The sequence below is a fragment of the Macaca nemestrina genome, chromosome X (assembly GCF_043159975.1).
Source record: "Macaca nemestrina isolate mMacNem1 chromosome X, mMacNem.hap1, whole genome shotgun sequence".
In the NCBI taxonomy this organism is placed as follows: Eukaryota; Metazoa; Chordata; class Mammalia; order Primates; family Cercopithecidae; genus Macaca; species Macaca nemestrina.
The window spans coordinates 76,578,244-76,597,111 of NC_092145.1; the positions used below are offsets into that span (position 1 = coordinate 76,578,244).

General features: G+C 38.0%; 1 protein-coding gene across 2 annotated transcripts in view; it reads left to right on the forward strand.

Moving 5' to 3' along the window:
* Window positions 1-1,831: 1,831 nt before the first annotated feature.
* Window positions 1,832-18,868, forward strand: part of LOC105464319 (cysteinyl leukotriene receptor 1) — an 86,830-nt gene continuing 69,793 nt past the window's right edge. Inside the window, exon 1 of one of the 2 annotated variants that reach the window (XM_011712113.3) lies at window positions 1,832-2,272. The gene's annotated coding sequence lies outside the window, so the exon portion shown is untranslated. The remainder of the gene's footprint in view (window positions 2,273-18,868) is intronic. The other variant, XM_011712106.3, reaches the window with a different exon arrangement.

Here is an 18,868-nt window from a genome sequence, read left to right on the forward strand (position 1 = left end):
AAACACCTCAGTGTAGCAAAGAGTAACCGAGTAGTACTGCTGCCAGCATATCTCGCCTCCAGCCACAGGGCGGTTTTCTCCTATCTCAGAATAGAACCAATGGGAATGGTTGACTTTACACCGAGACATTCCATTCCCAGGGAGGAGCAGGAGACAGAAGCCTTCCTCTTATCTCAACTGCAAACAGGCCTCCTTCTTTCACTACTACTCTTCAGCAGAGACCCTTTATGGGTCGGGCTGGGGGATGGTAAAGTCTTTCCTTTCTCACGAGGCCATAACTCAGGCTGCCTCAGTGGGGGAAAATCTTGGACAATACTCAGGCTTCCTTGGGCAGAGGTCCCTGCGGCTTTCTGCAATGTATTGTGTCCCTGGTTAATCGAGAATGGAGAATGGTGATGACTTTTACCAAGCATACTGCCTGCAAACATATTGTTAACAAGGCACATCCTGCACAGCCCTAAATCCATTAAACTTTGATTCAATACAGCACATGTTTCTGTGAACACAGGGTTGGAGCTAAAATTACAGGTTAACAGCATCTCAAAGCAGAAACAATTTTTCTTGGTACAGATCAAAATGGAATTTCTTATGTCTTCTTTTTTGACATAGACACAGTAGCAATCTGATCTCTCTTTCTTATCCCCACAAAGGATCTAGTCCCTTTCTCTTTTCTTCATTTCTTAAGTATGAATTGCCCTTCCACTGTAGCTCAAAATGGCTATAACATTTCAGACTGGAGGAAAAGTGATAATTCACTCTTTGTCTCACTTATAAACTTTCCTATAGATCTTTGGGGATCCAAACTCAGTTGAAGAAATACTAGTTTGAATGTCAGTTTAGTTACTAAAACTCCCTAGGAGAGGATTAGAAAGTCTAGTCTTGAATCCAAATGTTATCATCCCTTCTAATGTGGTTGGATAGCCTTTTCCTCCAACTATCACCATCACCACCACAATCCAGAACTCTGTGAAAAGAGATAAAGATTCAAGGGGCCTTAGAGCGATTGCCCCAGGTTGGTTGTGAGGTAATTCTTGTACCTAAAGATACAAAGTTTGGGTAAATGACTTTGTCCCTACGGCAGGTAGCAAGCCAGAAGGCTACTGCTGGGCTCATATTTTACAAGTACATAAAACTAATTGTTAGTTATGGGGCATGTTTACAAAGTGTTAAAATCAACATATTTATGCCCATCTCCATATAGAATCTTCTTAATATAACTCAAGATAATTGATGTAACAAATTCACATCAGGGTCTTCTCAATTTGGTTTTTAACAATGAAGTGCTTACCCAGGCTTCAATCAGCACATACCAGACTGCTATGTCCCTATTCTCCAGAAGCCATACTGAGCACCCCAGAGCTCTAACACCTCAGAGCCTAGCCAAAGACCAAGAACACTTGCCTGATCCCCCAAATTTCCAACACAGGACCACTGACAGCAAGCCCAGTCATTCCAGATCATCTTCAGTGGGACAAAAAAAGAAAAAAAAAACAGTTTTAATCCAATGGAGGCAATTTATTGTTATGAAGACTTCAGGAAACAAAGCTCAAAAAGTAACCAGAAAGGAAAAGGCGTTTTAGAATGTGGATAGAGCCACATGTGTCATTAAGGAAAGAGAGTGAGAAACAGAGAGATGAAATTTACGTTGCTTAAGATCAAGTTTCATATAATGCCAGTTATATTAGCATATACTGGCATGATTATCTTTCCCCACTTGCAAATAGTCTAATGACTCACAGTCATAGAAATCAGAGAGAACTAAGCTGAAGAGAGAACACTCCCCTCTGCTTCCCATCTTAAAGCAGCAGAATAATTTCCTGAGAATTCTATTCCTGAAGCTAGGAAGAAAAGCTTATTTATACATACACGCAACCTGCAAGCCTCCAGTTTCTATTCTTCCTTCCTCTCTGACCCTTCCCCTCCCCCACTTTGCACCAGAGAAGTCAGACTCCGGGAGTGCTTTAACAGTTTGAAGGCTAATCTGAAAGAGGAAGAAGAATCTGTATATCTGTATATATTGGCTAGCAAATGTGCCCTGCCCTCTCTCCTCTGAAAAATAGCAGCAACCCATCTTTGCAAAGAAACTTGCCTATAGAGCAGGCACTCTGTGAATGGACTGTGCTTTTATGACCCTACAGGGTATCCAGATACTGTGCAGCTCACCAACAAGGATTAGTTGCAAGGACTGGTAGATCAAATTTACTGAAGACTTGGAGCTTGCTTCCGAGAAAAAACGCAAAGGACAGTAAACTGTGGACCTTGAAGTTAGCAGGTAAGGAAACTCAGTATTCAGTACTGAGACCAGAACAGTATGTAGTAAAACGTTACTGATGGTAAATTTTAGCAAATTCCCAGGAGTTTGGGGATAAGTTATCTGCCTTGCTTGCTTTAAGTTTGGGTGCTAGTATGAATTCTTTCTGCTTTATTTCTTAGCCAGAGATCTGATTATATGATCAGTCTGTCAACAAATATTGCTCAGTGCTTCTTCTAGGGCTCAATGTGGCAATATACAGAGGAGACACACTCTGCAAGCCTCTAGCACCTTTGCAATTAAGCCAGAAATGTGAGATATGTTTTCAAATCCCATTTTGAGCGTTCAGTGGAGTTCTCTAATGTAGTGATATTTTCCTTCAATATGGAAAATAAATATGTAGTGATTACTGCAGGTAAACCAGTGGAGAGTAAAATTTTCATAAGGTAGTTTCACATTTATTATCCCACCCGAACCTTTCAACACCCTATAATTTAGACAAGGTAGGTGTTACTGTCCGTGTTTATGAAAGAGAAAATAGACTGAGAGAGGCTAAAAAAAATTCTTGAAACACACCGTACAACTAGAAAGTAGCCAGTTCTGGCCAGAGACTGTAAAAATAAAGCTCTCTCAACTATAACTGAATAGAAGAAAATTGCATGATCTATTTAGCAACTTAGACTCATCTGGCGTAGACTAAGTTTACACAGAGCCAAAAATTCATACATTTTAATAAAATCTTTAGCCAGTAACATTTTTCTACTTAGCGGCAAAAAAGCTGTTTTCAAGAGGAAACAAATGGGTTGGTGAGCTCCACCTACTGAATTCAGTGGTTCTGCTTTCCAGTATTCTGATTATTTTGAAACCTAGAGAGAAGCTATGATACCATACGTCTAACAAATGATTATTTTAAAAGAAACTGTAACTAAATCTGAACTAGACTGTACACTATTTTAAATACAAAAAAATGTATTTTTACAACGCATTACAAAATACAAAGGACTGCATTACATTTGAAATACATTAGGAAAATTTGTTCCTAGACAATTTTAACTTTATTGCAAGAAGTCTTAATCATTCAAAAATGGTTTCTGTTGTTGTTTTACTATTAATGGCTTAATTAGAACTAAAAGCTATCTGTTTTTACATCATAAACAACCTCAAGTGCTATATTTACATTCATCCATAAATAAATAAAAATTATTTATTTTTAATAAAAAATTGTTCCCCTGTTCCCCTAAGTATTGACTACACCAGCCAATCAGGGTTCCTCCTAATGAAATAAGTCAGTTTGGGAGTCAGTAAGCACACAGATAATGGTAGGTTAAGAAAAGTTTGCAATTTGCTTTTAGACTTAATCTAGCATGTTAGTGTATTCCTAACCCAGAATCATCAATTCTCATTTTCCACTACCTTCCCTTAATGAAATTTTGATGCATTTAGAAACTATTTATCTGTCATAAAAGCAAGATTCTTCCACAGTATAGAAAATTATAAGTTTGTATTTTCAGTATAATTGGCCGATAATAAAGGGAAGGTGCTGATTCTTAAGGTACATACCCAACCTTGTGAATTCGATACTGTGAATGGTAACTATCATAATCTCCCAAATAACATTGCCCAGTATGGACCTCTACTTTGGTCCATTTTGTTGTTCTCATGTTCTTAACACCTAACAGTGGCTGCTCTAAACTATCTTGCTGCGTGGATTTCAATGGGAGATAAACTGGGTAACTAGGATCACTGGGAGTTCACCCTAGCTTTGACATGTAAACAGCTGGGTGTTCTCTGGCAAGTTAATGGCCATTAGTATTTCTTGGTTCTTTTGTGTATCTAATGCAGTAATGAGCTAATAGGAATATTTTCTAAATCTCTTAAAATGATAAATATAAAATCTGAAAGCAATTTGAAAACACAAACCACCATCAGAAGGATTTTGTTTAAATTCCATTCATTCCAGTAGGATAAAACACATAACAAAACTGATTGCATGGGGAGAGAGTAGAGCTAGATACTTTCTACTCCCTAGACTGTATTTCTAGGTCAGGGACATCACTCTAAGTCTCAGCAACTTCATCCTACTCTTAGGACCTGTCAGTAGCATCAAACACTCTGGATTATAGTTGTCACTAGCCCTACAATACTTATGCACACCCTCAATGTGAACTCTAAAAGGAGTAAAACTATTTAAGAGTAGTATTTAAGAAGTATTTCTGTGAAAGCACTATCCACTTTTTATTGTTACTACTTTAACCAAGCCCATTGATTCTTAGGATTATATGCTAAGGATTAAAATAGTTTTTTGCACCAAGTTTTGAATGCAACACAATATCCCACTACTCTTTCATAAAACCACTAGTTCAATCACAGATTTGGTTATAATACAAATCATGTTTTTAAAATATGTATGTGTAGTTGTGTGTGTGTGTGTGTGTGTGTGTCTAAAATAAAAAGACCTGAAGTCACTTTTATCTCTCACTCCAGTGTTATTTGCATTTCAGGCCACATGAACACCTATGTGGTATGATTTAAGGGTCAGTGAGAAAAGTTTTCCCAGTTCAATCAGATATAAACAAACTGTTGAAAGATATATTTATATCAGTCAACCCTACAAAAGATAGATTAGTCAGTATGTCAATTTGTTGCTTTGCAGTGCAGAAATAAAACTGTTGACTGGGTGTGGTGGCTCACGCCTGTAATACCAGCACTTTGGGAGGCTGAGGTGGGTGGATCACAAAGCTAAGAGATTGAGACCATCCTGGCCAATATGGTGAAACCCCATCTCTACTAAAAATACAAAAATTACCTGGGCGTGGTGGTACCTGCCTGTAGTACCAGCTACTTAGGAGGCTGAGGCAGGAGAATCGCCTGAACCCGGGTGGCAGAGGTTGCAGTGAGCCGAGATAGAGCCACTGTACTGGAGCCTAGCGACACAGTGAGACTCTGTCTTAAAAAAAAAAAAAAAAAACCTGCAAGGAAGCCTGATAGACTCATAGCAAGAAGTACATATCCCCATCCTTACAGAAAAGGCAATAAAGTCATTCCTTTTACCTAATTTGATTAGATAAATCCAGACATCTTAGGTCCATTAATTCATGTTACAATCAAGGTGCTAAAACACCATCAGATGACAATTACTTCTGCCTTTAATTAAGAATTCTTTATGGATTAGTAGAAAAGGCCACTGTATAAATTCTTCTATACTGCTGCTTCATTCTGTCTCATCCCACTCCATCTCATCATGACATGACCTCTCCTTTCTTTGTGCCCCACAATCCTTCTTCTAGACTAGGGGTGGGGGGTACATAGGGAAGAAAAGAGAAAGAAAAATATTTTAAATTTGGGGGATAAGTTAGGAAGAGGTCCTTATAGAAATAGAGGAAAAGAGACAGAAGAGTAAACATAAGCCCTTGGACATTTAACACATAGTTGATTTTCCTTTTGATGAATAAAATGTCATTATCTTGTTTAGAGTGCTTTCAGAATCAATATAACCCAGACATTTGAGCTCCTACTTAAATGTAACTGATAGAAAAGAAACAGGAGTTCAGATCTAGACTTAGGGTCCTTGAGCTAAAGAAAAAATAGGAGATATTTGGACATTGTTTTATTTTTCATCAATCCCTTTTCCCTAAAAGGGAAAGAAAAATCCAATTTTGAATAGCATTTCAAGATGTCTAAAGTATAAGACTTGTTAAGATTTCTCATAAATTTCACATTAACAGTGTTTGTTTCTAGAAATGGTTGTCTTTGTGTTGTCATGGATTCAACAAGCTCAATGGAATTGAGCTAATACTAACAACACTCAAACATCTCAGATGTGTCTTACATACTTATTCCAAAGTTCCTAGAAAATGTTCAGGCCTCAGAAGGTAATAAAGCTTCTTTTCATTCCAAATTGGTTACCATTTGTGGTTGATCTGAATTTGAATTCTTACTTAAGACAAAGGGCCTTAAATAAAAAGCAATCTCACAGAGAACAATTATTTGGCAAGAACCAGACATCTAAATGCCAAGATGATAGAAGCAGGCCTCAGGGTTAGCTGAGAGCAATGACCTCAGAACATCAGAGGATTCCAAGCTGCTAGGAATTAGGTAGAGAGTTATAGAGGTATTCCTGGGAAAAGGCCCTCTAGTTAGTGCTTTACAAGAAGTTCAAAAGTATGTATGTAAGTTGCAACACATTTCTATCATCCAAACTAGGGGTGAAAGTATCCTGCACTATACACTGTCACACGCACTCATGCACTCCTCAAGATCTCTATTGCCTTTTGGTAACTTTCATTTCCCTTAAGGTCTGGTCTTATGCATCCTTTTAATCTGGTTACACAGGATAAAGCATTTTTGGCACAGTACAATGGAAGGAGACACACTGTCACTAGTTCTGAATGCCACAGTCCAAGGTCCTTTTTGGTTTGACAGTGTCATATAAAGTTTAGATTCCAACCGTCTGACAACAGAATGGCCTGAATTGATGGGTTTGACGTTCTCCTCTTAAGGAGAATAAGAGACTACAGAAGAAACACCTGAGAACTGTCAGCAACGAAGTATCAGTCCCCCCATAGTTTTAAATACCAATGAGAATACATATCCTTGGAAATGTATTCCCAAAAAGCATATCCCTGTGAGCAACACATCCCTGGAAATATAAAGTAAGAAAGCTACTTATTGTAATGATAGGGCTAAAGTGATCACAGACAGAAGGGTCATTCTGCCCTCTTCCCCCAAATCCTTCACTACGATGGAAGAAAGTCACTGGGATTATTAGTATAGCCTGATGGCTATAGATTTGTAGATTAAGTCTCCATAGAGAATGAGTAGCTTTACTCTAGTCAATCAATAAACAATCACTCGATAAACATCAATTCCACATTTTCCTATGTGCAAAGAGAGATATGACTGTGGGGTGGTGTGGTCAAAGTAGGTGAGCCTTATATGAATAAGAAAGAGAGTAATAAAAATTTAAATTTTAAAGAGCTTTGTAATTTACAAAACACTCATATTTGTTGACTCTCCTATTCATTCAGATATTGATTCAACAAACATTAATGAGTGCCTACTGTATCAAAAGATTAATACAGCATTGTCCCTAACCTCCCTGAGCTCAGACTTACAGGATGGCACAACCAACTTTTTTTCATTTGACAGTAATAGGCTACATGGAGAGGAGGAAAGAGGGCACTGGGGAGTTGGTCAAATAAAAACAGTGCTCCACTGAGCTGCACCCTCTTAAAATATGTTTTCTGCATCCTGCCACTGCTCAGCAGCAGAAGAGGAAGTATCAGTTTTAGGAACCCTGAGTCCCAGCCTCCCCACTTCCTCTTCTGCTTTGGCCCTGCCTTCATCACCCCACTCCTGTTGGCAGTCCTCCAACACATACAGACTATCTGGTGCATGCTAGTATTTACTAGAAAGGTAAAGGAAATCTTGGCAGGCATATAACTTAATAGAATCATAAAAGTACATCCAGATACTGATTTAATCATATTGTCTCTGCTGTTGGTTCAATCCAAAAATACCCATCAGTCTCATTCAAACCCTATAATCAAACATATCCTTGAGTCTTTGGATTTCCATTAGTCTCTGACCTATGGCACTTTTGAACTCTCCTCCAGCCCCACCAGACCATTTATGGGTTTTTTTTTTTTTTTTTTTTTTTTTTGAGACAGAGTTTCACTCTTGTTGCCCAAGCTGGAGTGCAATGGCAAAATCACGGCTCACCACAGCCTCTACCTCCTTGATTCAAGAGATTCTCCTGCCTCAGCCTCCTGAGAAGCTGGGATTATAGGCATGTGCCACCATGCCCAGCTAATTTTGTATTTTTAGTAGAGACAGGGTTTCTCCATGTTGGTCAGGCTGGTCTCAAACTCCCGGCCTCAGGTGATCCACCCACCTTGGTCACCCAAAGTGCTGGGATTACAGGCATGAGCCACTGCTATGCCTTCTTTGTTTTAAGATCTTTGCCTCCCTTTCTGCCGAAATGTGTAGATTCAATCTGCTCCACCCTCTTTCCTTTCTTCTCTGGTGATTTGTAAAGTGTCCATCCATGAGCCATGGTCCCCTGCACTCTGCGAATTTTCAGGTTTCTTTTAAATAGATTCTACCCCGCTCGATGTATCCACATTTTACTATCACTTTACATCATTATTTAGATTCTTGCATAACAGCACCTGTGCTTACACACACACACACACACACAGAGAAAGAGAGAAACATGCTCCTTCCTCTGATCCTAGACATCCACCCTGGAAAATTACATACTCTATTACTCAACAGCTCTTAAAACCACACAGTTACTCTTCAAAGTTGCCCAATTCGGAGAGGAAAAGAGCAAAAAATGAATAAAGCAATTCACTGCCACTAATGAGCTATGAGCTTACTGTCTAAATGGGTGTGACAGGCATGTAAGCAAAAAGAGTAATTACAGCACTGTAATAAACGAAAGAATAGAACTATGCACATGGGAGTATTCATAGAGAGTGATAACTTCAACATAAATCTTGAAGTGTAAGTAGAAATTTGCCAGGTTCACCTCTTGATTATTTAAGTGTGAAAGAGGATGCATAGATCACCGTGAAGTAGCTAAGGCATAACGAGATAAGGATGCTGAACTAAGTCGTTGAAAGAAAGAAAGAAAGAAAGAAAGAAAGAAAGAAAGAAAGAAAGAAAGAAAGAAAGAAAGAAAGAAAGAAAGAAAGAAAGAAAGAAAGAAAGAAAGAAAGAAAGAGAAAGAAAGAAGGAAAGGGTCAGGAGGCATTGCAAAATAAGAATCAACAGGACTTGATGAGGGATAAAATAAGGATAGGGTGGAGTCAAAGATGACTGCCAGGTCCTATGCCTGACTGACTGGAAGACTCTTACTGTCATTGAAGAAACAGAAATATAAGATGGGGAAGTTAATGTTGAAGAGAAGGTTGTATTTGTCTGAAAATATGTTTGAAATTTTTTAAAAGACAAGATATCGAAGTAGAGCAATCTAATAAGCAGCTGAAAATGAGAGACTAAAGTTTAGGTAAGTCATTTGTGGCTGTAGTGGACAGAGATTTGAGTCATCTGCATGAAAGTTTTCTTTTTATTTTTAACTTCTTAAGTTCAGGGGTACATGTGCAGGATGTGCAGGTTTGTTACATAGGTAAATGTGTGTCATGGGGTTCGTTGTACAGATTTTGTCACCAAGGTATTAAGCCTAATATCCCTTAGTTATTTTTCCTGATCCTCTCCCTCTTCCCACCCTCCTACCTCCAACAGGCCCCAGTGTGTGTTGTTCCCTTATATATGTCCATGAGTTCTCATCATTTAGCTCCCACTTATAAGTGAGAACATACGGTATTTGATTTTCTGTTCCTGCATTAGTTTGCTAAGGATTGTGGGCTCCAGTTCCATCCATGTCCCTACAAAGGACATAATCTCATTCCTTTTTGTGGCTTCATAGTATTCTATGGTGTATATGTCACACGTTTTCTTTATTCAGTCTATCATTGATGGGCATTTAGGTTGATTCCACATCTTTGCTATAGTGAATAGTGCTGCAATGAACATATGTATGCATGTGTCTTTATAATAGAAAAATTTACATTCCTTCAGGTATATACCCAGTAATGGGGTTACTGGGTTGAATGGTATTTCTGTCTCTAGGTCTTTTAAATTTAATTTTAATAGTATTGGGGGAACAGGTGGTTTCTGGTTACATTGATAAGTTATTTGGTGATGATTTCTGATATTTCAGTGCTCCCCTCACCCAAGCAGTGTACACTGTACCCAATGTGTAGTCTTTTATCCCTCACTCCCTTCCCACCCTTACCTGAGTCCCCAAAGTCCATTATGTCATTCTTAGGTCTTTGCATCCTCATAGCTTAGCTCCCACATATAAGTGAGAACATATAAATGTTTGGTTTTCCATTCCTGAGCTAGTTCACTTAGAATAATGGTCTTCAACTCTATCCAGATTGATGCAAATGCCATAATTTCATTTATTTGTATGGCTGAGTAGTATTCCATGGTGTAGATATACATTTTTATACAGTCATTGATTGATGGGCATTTAGGCTGATTCCATATTTTTGCACTTGTGAGTTGTGCTGCGATAAACATGCATGTGCATGTGTCTTTTTCATATAATGACTTCTTTTCCTTTGGATAGAAACCCAATAGTAGTATTGCTGGATCAAATGACAGTTCTACTTTTAGTTCTTTAAGTAATCTCCATACTGTTTGCCATAGTAGTTGTACTAGTTTACATTTCCTCCAGCAGCATAAAAGTGTTCCCTTTTCACCACACCCATGCCAACATCTATTATTTTTTAATTTTTTAATTAATTCTTGTAGGAGTAAGGTACTATCTCATTGTGGTTTTAATTTGCATTTCCCAGATAATTAGTGATGTTGAGTATTTTGTCATATGTTCATTGGTCATTTTTATATCTTCTTTTGAGAATTGTCTATACATGTCCCTTTTCCACTTTGTGATGGGATTATTTGGTTTTTTCTTGCTGATTTATTTGAGTTGTTGTAGACTCTGTATATTAGTTGTTTGTCAGATGCACAGTTCACAAATATTTTCTCCCATTCTGTGGGTTGTCTATTTACTCTGCTAATTATTTCTTTTGCTGTGCAGAATTATTTTAGTTTAATTAGGTCTTATCTATTTATTTTTGTTTTTGTTGCATTTGTTTTTGGGTTCTTGGTCATGAAGTCTGCCTTAGCCACCATCTAGAAGAATTTTTCCAATGTTATTTTCTAGAGTTTTTATGGTTTCAGGTCTTAGATTTAAGTCTTTGATCCATCCTCAGTTGATTTTTTGTGTAAAGTGAAAGACAAGGATCCAGTTTCATTCTTCTACATGTGGCTTGCCAATTATTTCAGCACCATTTGCTGAATAGGATGTCTTTTCCCAGTTTATGTTTTTGTTTGCTTTATTGAAGATCAGTTGAATGCAAATATTTGGCTTTATTTTGGGGTCCTGTATTCTGTTCCGTTGGTTTATGTGTTTATTTTTATACCAGTACCATGCTGTTTTGGTAACTATAGTCTTGCAGTATTGTTTGAATTTGGGCAATGTAATGCCTTCAGATTTCTCCTTTCTGATTAGTCTTGCTTTGGCTATGCAGGTTCTCTTTTGGTTACATATAAATTTTTGGATTCTTTTTCTAGTTCTGTGAATAATGATTATGGTACTTTGACAGGAATTGTGTTATATCTGTAGATTACTTTTGGCACTGTGGTCATTTTCACAATATTGATTCTACCCATCCATAAGCATGGGATGTGTTTCCATTTGTCTGTGTTATCTATGATTTCTCTCAGCAGTGTTTTGTAGTTTTCCTTATAGAGATCCTTCACCTCCTTGGTTAGGTAGATTTCTAAGTATTTAATTTTTGCTGCTGTTGCAAAAGGGATTGAGCTCTTGATTTGATTCTCAGCTTGGTCATTGTTGGTGAATAGCAGCACTACTGATTTGTGTACATTGATTTTGTATCCTGAAACTTTACTGAATTCATTTATCAGATCTAGGAACTTTTTGGATGAGTCTTTAGGGTTTTCTAGGTATACAACAATATCATCAGTTGACGGTGACACTTTGACTTCCTCTTTACCAATTTGGATGTCTTTTATTTCTTTCTCTTGTCTGATTGCTCTGTCTAGGACTTCTAGTACTCTGTTGAATAGAAGTGGTGAAAGTAGGCATCCTTTTCTTGTTCCAGTTCTCAGGGGGGATGCTTTCAAATTTTGCCATTCAGTATAATGTTGGCTGTGGGTTTGTCATAGGTAGCTTTTATTATCTTAAAGTATGTTCCTTCTATGCCAATTTTGCTAAGGGTTTTCATTCCTAAGTGAATGCTGGATTTTGTCAAATGATTTTTCTGCATCTATTGAGATAATTATATGATTTTTGGTTTTAATTCTGTTTATATGATATATCACATTTATTGATTTGTGTATGTCAAACCATCCCTGCACCCCTGATATGAAACTCACTTGATCATGCTGTATTTTCTTTTTGTTATGCTGTTGGATTCAGTTAGCTAGTATTTTGTTGAGGATTTTTGCATGTATGTTTATTAGGGATATTGGTCTGTAGTTTTCTTTTCTTATTATGTCCTTTCCTGGTTTTGATAGCAGAATGATACTGGCTTCGTAGAATGATTTAGGGAGGACTTTCTCTTTCTCTATCTTTTAGAATCGTTTCAGCAGGATTGATAACAATTCTCCTTGAAATTTCTGGTAGAATTCATCTGTGAATCCATCTGGTTCTGGACAATTTTTGTTAGCAATATTTTTATTACTGTTTCAATCTCCCTACTTGTTATTGGTCTGTTCAGAGTTTCTATTTCTTTCTGATGTAATCTAGGAGGGTTGCATATTTCCAGAAATGTATCTATATCCTCTAGATTTTCTAGTTTGTATGTATAAATGTGTTCACAGTAGGCTTGTATGTTTTTTTTTTTTTTTTTGCATTTCTGTGGTATTGGTTGTAATATCTCCCATTTCATTTTTAGTTGAGTTTATTTGGATCTTCTCTCTACTTTTCATGGTTAATCTTGCTAATGCTCTGTTAATTTTGTTTATCTTTGTGAAGAACCAGCTTTTTATTTAATTGATCTTTTGGGGTTTTTTGTTTCAATTTTATTTAGTTCTGCTCTAATCTTTGTTATTTCTTTTATTCTGCTGGGTTTGGGTTTGGTTTGTTCTTGTTTCTCTAGTTCCTTGACGTGTGATCTTAGATTGTCTCTTTGTGCTCTTTCAGATGTTTTTATGTAAGCATTTAATGCCATAAGCTTTCCTCTTAGCACTGCTTTTTCTGTATCTGCAAAGCTCTGATAAGTTATGGCACTATTATTCTGTTCAAATAATTTTTTAATTTCCATCTTGATTTCATTGTTTACCCAAAGATTCTTCAACAGCAGATTATTTAATTTCCATATGTTTGTATAGTTTGGAAGGTTCCTCTTGGAGTTAATTTTCAGTTTTATTCTACTGTGGTCTGAGAGGATACTTGATATGTTTTGATTTTCTTAAATTTTTTGAGACTTGTTTTGTAGCCTATAATATGGTCTCTCTTGGGAAATGTTTCATATACTGTTGATAAGAATGTATATTCTGCAGTTGTTGAGTAGAATGTTCTGTAAATATTTCTTAAGTCTATTTGTTCTGGTGTATAATTCAAGTCCATTGTTTCTGTGTTGACTTTCTGTCTTAATGACATGTCTAGTGCTGTCAGTGGAGTATTGAAGTCCCCCACTATTATTATGTTGCCATCCATCTCATTTCTTAGGTCTACTAGTAACTGTTTTATGAGGTTGGGAGCTCCAATGTTAGGAGCATATATATTTATGATTGTGATATTTTTCTGTTGCACTATTTTATCATTATATAGGGTCCCTCTTTGCCTTTTTTTTTTTTTTAACTGTTATTGATTTAAAATCTGATTTGTCTAACATAAGCCTAGCTACTCCTGCTGGCTTTTGGTTTCTATTTGCATGGAATATTTTTCCACTCCTTTACCTTAAGTTTATGTGAGTATTAATATTTAGGCGTTAGATGAGTATCTTGGAGACAGCATACACTTGGTTGGTGGACTTTTATCCATTCTGCCATTCTGTATCTTTTAATTGGGGCATTTATGCCTTTTACATTCAATATTAATATGGAGATGTGAGGTACTGTTCCATTCATCATGCTAACCTGTTGCCTAAATACCTTGTTTTGTTTTGTTTTGTTTTCATTTTGTTAGTGTTTTATAGGCCCTTTGAAATTTATGCTTTAAGGAGGTTCTGTTTTGATGTATTTTGAGGTTTTGTTTTAACATTTAGAACTTCTTTCAGCGTTTCTTGTAGTGCTTGGTAGTGGAGAGTTCTCTCAGCATTTCTTTATCTGAAAACCACTGTATATCTCCTTCATTTATGAAGTTTAGGTTTGCTGGATACAAAATTTATGGCTGAAAATACTTTTTCTCAAGGAGGCTAAAGATAGGACCCCAATCCTTTGTAGTTATAAGGTTTATGCTGAGAAATCTGCTGTTAATCTGATAGGTTTTCCTTCATAGGTTACCTAATGTGATGATCTTTTTGCAATTAACTTCCCAGGAGTTCTTTGAGCTCCTTGTATTTGGATGTCTAGATCTCTAGCAAGACCAGGGAAATTTTCCTCAATTATATCCTCAAATAAGATTTCCAAACTTTTAGATTTCTCTTCTTCCTCAGGAACACCAATTTAACATACCCTCAAATTTCGTGGAGGCTTTGTTCATTTTTTTATTCTTTTTTCTTTGTCTTAGTCTGATTCATTAATTCAAAAGCTGTGTCTTCGAGTTCTGAAGTTCTTTCTTCTACTTGTTCTAGCATATTGTTGAAAGTTTCCACTGCATTTTGTATTTCTCTAAATGTGTCTTTCATTTCCAAAAGTTGTGATTGTATTTTCTTTAAGATATCTATTTCTCTGGAGAATGTTTTATTCATATCCTGTTTTTTTTTAATTTAAGTTTATTTTCACTTTTCTCTGGTATCTCTTTGCATAGCTTAATAATGAATCTTCTGAATTCTTTATCTGGCAATTCAGAGGTTTCTTCTTGCTTTGGATCTATTGCTGCAGAACTAGTGTGAACTTTTGGGGGTGTTATAGAACTCTATTTTGTCATATTACCAGAATCACTTTTCTGATTTCTTCTCATCTGGATAGACTGTTTCTTAAAATTGTTATTGAATTTATTTTTTATTGAACTGTGGTTTTTTGGATTTTTGGGGTTTTGTCCCTCTTAAGGATCTGACTTCAATGTTTATTTTACCCTAATTTGCTTTTGATGCTCACTCTGTATGAGATCCTTAGTTATAGTGTCTTTGTGCATTGGCTTTTCCCAATGCTGGTTGTAGTAGTTAGATTCTTGGTGTGTGGTCATATTTACTGTCTCCTATGGAGTTAAAATGGCAGGGATCTCTCAAAGCTTATCACATTCTCTCATGATATACACTTTATTTATTCATTTAATTTTTTCCACGTGTTTTATTTACTGAGTTGATGATTCAGGTTTCAGGCCAGTCAGGGAGGTAACCCTGGGTAGGCACCAGTTGTGGCTAAGGCAAGCAGGTAGATGTAACATCCAACAGTGGGCCAAGGTCTCAGCCTTGAGGAAGGTGTCTGGGGGAGCTCTCAATTAGATGTGCTAAGGTTTTATCATGATGAAGAGTGGGAGCTACCTTACCTCTTCTGCTAGGTCTTCAGGAAAGCTATTCACTTCACAACCTCACTCCTGTTCTAGTGTTTCAGTTATTCAGATCAGACAGGCATTTCCTTTCATCTATAGAAATGTTGATATTTCAAGTAGGAAGGAATTGTGACTGCCTCTTTTGCAGGCCTGAATCTGGAGTGTGCTCCTTCTGTGGGGCTGTGCCCACCCTGAATTTTTCCAGAAAGGTTGTCTATAGGTGACTCCACACTGCATTCCTGTGGGAGAAGCCCCAGCTGTGTCTGCAGTGGAGTGCCAGAGGGGAACAAGAACCCCTTCTCCAAGTCACTTCATGATCACAGAGATTACCAGCTTGTTGGGGTATAAGTGCAGACTTCCCCTACTGCACCCAGCACTGCAATTGTGCCTCTGCTGTGAGAAACTACCCACCAGTGGAAAGATCTGAATTCAAGTCCTGCTGTTCAGATTCTTTTGCACTACAAGGTGATCCATTGATGTTGTGTTCTCTCCCTCCCCCTAGGAATGGGGCTTTATGAGAGCCAAACTGCAGAGATTGTTACTGCTCTTCTGGGTCTATCCACCCAGTAGAGATACCAAGCTCTAGGGTCGTGCTGGGAAATATCTGCAAAGAATCCTGTGAGGTTATCTGTCTTCAGGTCTCCCAACCATGGATACCAGCACCTGCTGTGGTTGAGGTGGCAGGGGAGTGAATTAGACTCTGTGAGAGTCCTTGGTGTAGATATGATTAGTGTGCTGGCTTTCTCAAATGCTGGTTATGCTAGCAGTGAAGTTGTACAGTGAACACACCCAAGACCTCTGGTTAGCCGGGACATTGCAGGTGGTGATATTTTCTGTTGTTTTCTTCTTCCCAGGAGCAGGGTTATTCTGCCACGTGTTCCTGTAATGGCCTGAATTGCTTGGCCTCCAGCCAGGAGGTGGTGCTTGCAAGAGAGCACCAGCTGTGGCATTAGCAGTGGGATATAAGCTTGCCCTATGTTGGCTGTGGGAAGTATTCTCGTTACTCAGGTGATGGGCAAGTCCATAAAGCTCCCAAGAGTGTATGTCTTTTGTGTTCATCTACCAGGGCAGGTAGAGAAATATCATCAGCTGGGGGTAGGCTTAGGTGGGTGTGAGCTCAGACTCTCCTTGGGCAGGGCTTGTCAAAGCCTCCGTGAGGAATGGGAATGTGGTTCTCAGGCCAACAGGATTATGTTCCAGAGGGGATTATAGCTGCTTTGATTGTGCCATATAGTTCACCAAAGAAGTGGGGGATAGTTGGTAGTGAAAGGCCTCACCCACCTCCCACACAGTTGGCAAGGCCAGCCTCACTCCCATAGTGCTCCACTAATGGTGCCAAGCTTAGATCCAGGCAGCTTGCTTGTGCAGAACTCAGAACTTGTCCAAGACCATAAACTTCCCCGCTGAGCAAGCAAACTTGGCATTCAGGTCTCACCCCTCCCTATCTGCCCACAATGTTAGCTGTGGCTCCTGCATTCATATCTTCAGCAGTTCCCATTTGCTCCCTGGCTTCTGTTCAAGAAAGTTAGTGCCCAGTTGTAATTGCAAAATTCAGTTGGAAACTTCTTACACCCTGTGACTCCTCCCTAATTCCACTGGGTGCCTTTCCCAAAGGCCCCTGTGAGATATAGTCAGGGATGGCTTCACTGGGCTCAAGCTGGATAATGGGAGTGCCTATAAGGCTCTTCCCACTACTGCTTTTACTTTTATATTTCACATGGCACCCTAAATCCATTCCAGTTCTAGGAAAGGTTAAATCCTCTTGTGATCTGGACTTTCAGATTCCCCAGTGGGGATGTCTGTTCAGAGGCAGGTTTTCACCCAATCACACTTTGAGAACTCACAGTTTTTCACCTAACTCACGGAATTTGTAGTGGCATGCCAGTTCCTTCAAAGGATCTCTGAATTATTCTGGTTTTCCCAGTATGTTCCTGCAGTGGTTCTTGGAGCAAAAGTTTGTGGTATGAGTCTCCGTACACTGTTCTGTCCATCCAAGTGAGATATGCACATTAGCCCTGTTTTCTATCTACGATCTTCTTCGAAAGTTATCTTTTTAAACCAGGAAAGTTGATAACTATTCCAAGGGAAAGATAGAAGCAAATAACTGAGGACCAACTCTTGACCTTTCACAGATTTTGTCTGCAGTGATTACCTCAATTGACTCTCTGAAAAATGTGTCATTAATGAAGGGAAATCAAAAGGAAGAGTGAGAATGAGGGTGGCAGTATGGTAGTAGAACTGGTCTGATGGCCATAATGCCTGGGTTCTACTCCCAGCCCTAGCTATGTGCTCTTAAAGAAGTCATTACCACTACAATCTCATCACCAGGTTTTGAATCTTGCTTTTTCACATGTTAAAAGTCTATTGGTACAAGATCTCAAAGGTCCCTTCTGGCTCAAACTGGCAACTATCCTTAGAATAACAAATGGCATGTTCTACTGACATGAGTTAAAAATATAATGTTCTCTATAAAGAAAGACATAGAATCTCACTAGTCATTTATTGTTTTCCTGCTGTACATGCAAATTACTATGCAAAGTGCTATAGAGAGAAAATGAGAAAGTGTAAGGGGAAGTAAAATACTTGAATGAGAAGATGTGAAGACAAAATTCCTCCTTACAAGGAATTTGCAATCTAGTTGAACCTACTGGCCTTACTTTCAGCTGATTCCCAGTAAATCATAATTCAGCTTTTAGACATAGCTATAACTTTTGTTGGATGAAGAACAAACAGCTTAAATTTCGATCTTGTATGAAGTTCTGCTCATTAATTTTTGCTTTGGTAGAATGTTCTGAAAAAACAATTCTCTTACTTTTTCAAGAATTGCACCAAAAGAAAGAAAAGAAAAGAATATAATAAATGGCATATATGTCTAATGTGCCTCAATAAAACAATCCTGATATGAGTTAGTCTGATTAAACACATTTATTTGGCACCAAGTATAATGTTCCTTCCTATGTTCTGCAGAAATTGTACATATTAATTAGATCTGACATTGATTCTCTCAAAATAATAACAGCTATTTATGACAAACCCACAGCCAATATCATACTGAATGGGAAAAAACTGGAAGCACTCCCTTTGAAAACTGGCACAAGACAGGGATGCCCTCTCTCACCACTCCTATTCAACATAGTGTTGGAAGTTCTGGCTAGCGCATTCAGGCAAGAGAAAGAAATAAAGGATTATAAATCATGCTGCTATAAAGACACGTGCATACGTATGTTTATTGCAGCACCATTCACAATAGCAAAGACTTGGAATCAACCCAAATGTCCATCAGTGACAGACTGGATTAAGAAAATGTGGCACATATACACCATGGAATACTATGCAGCCATCAAAAAGGATGAGTTTGTGTCCTTTGTAGGGACATGGATGCAGCTGGTAACCATCATTCTTAGCAAACTATCACAAGA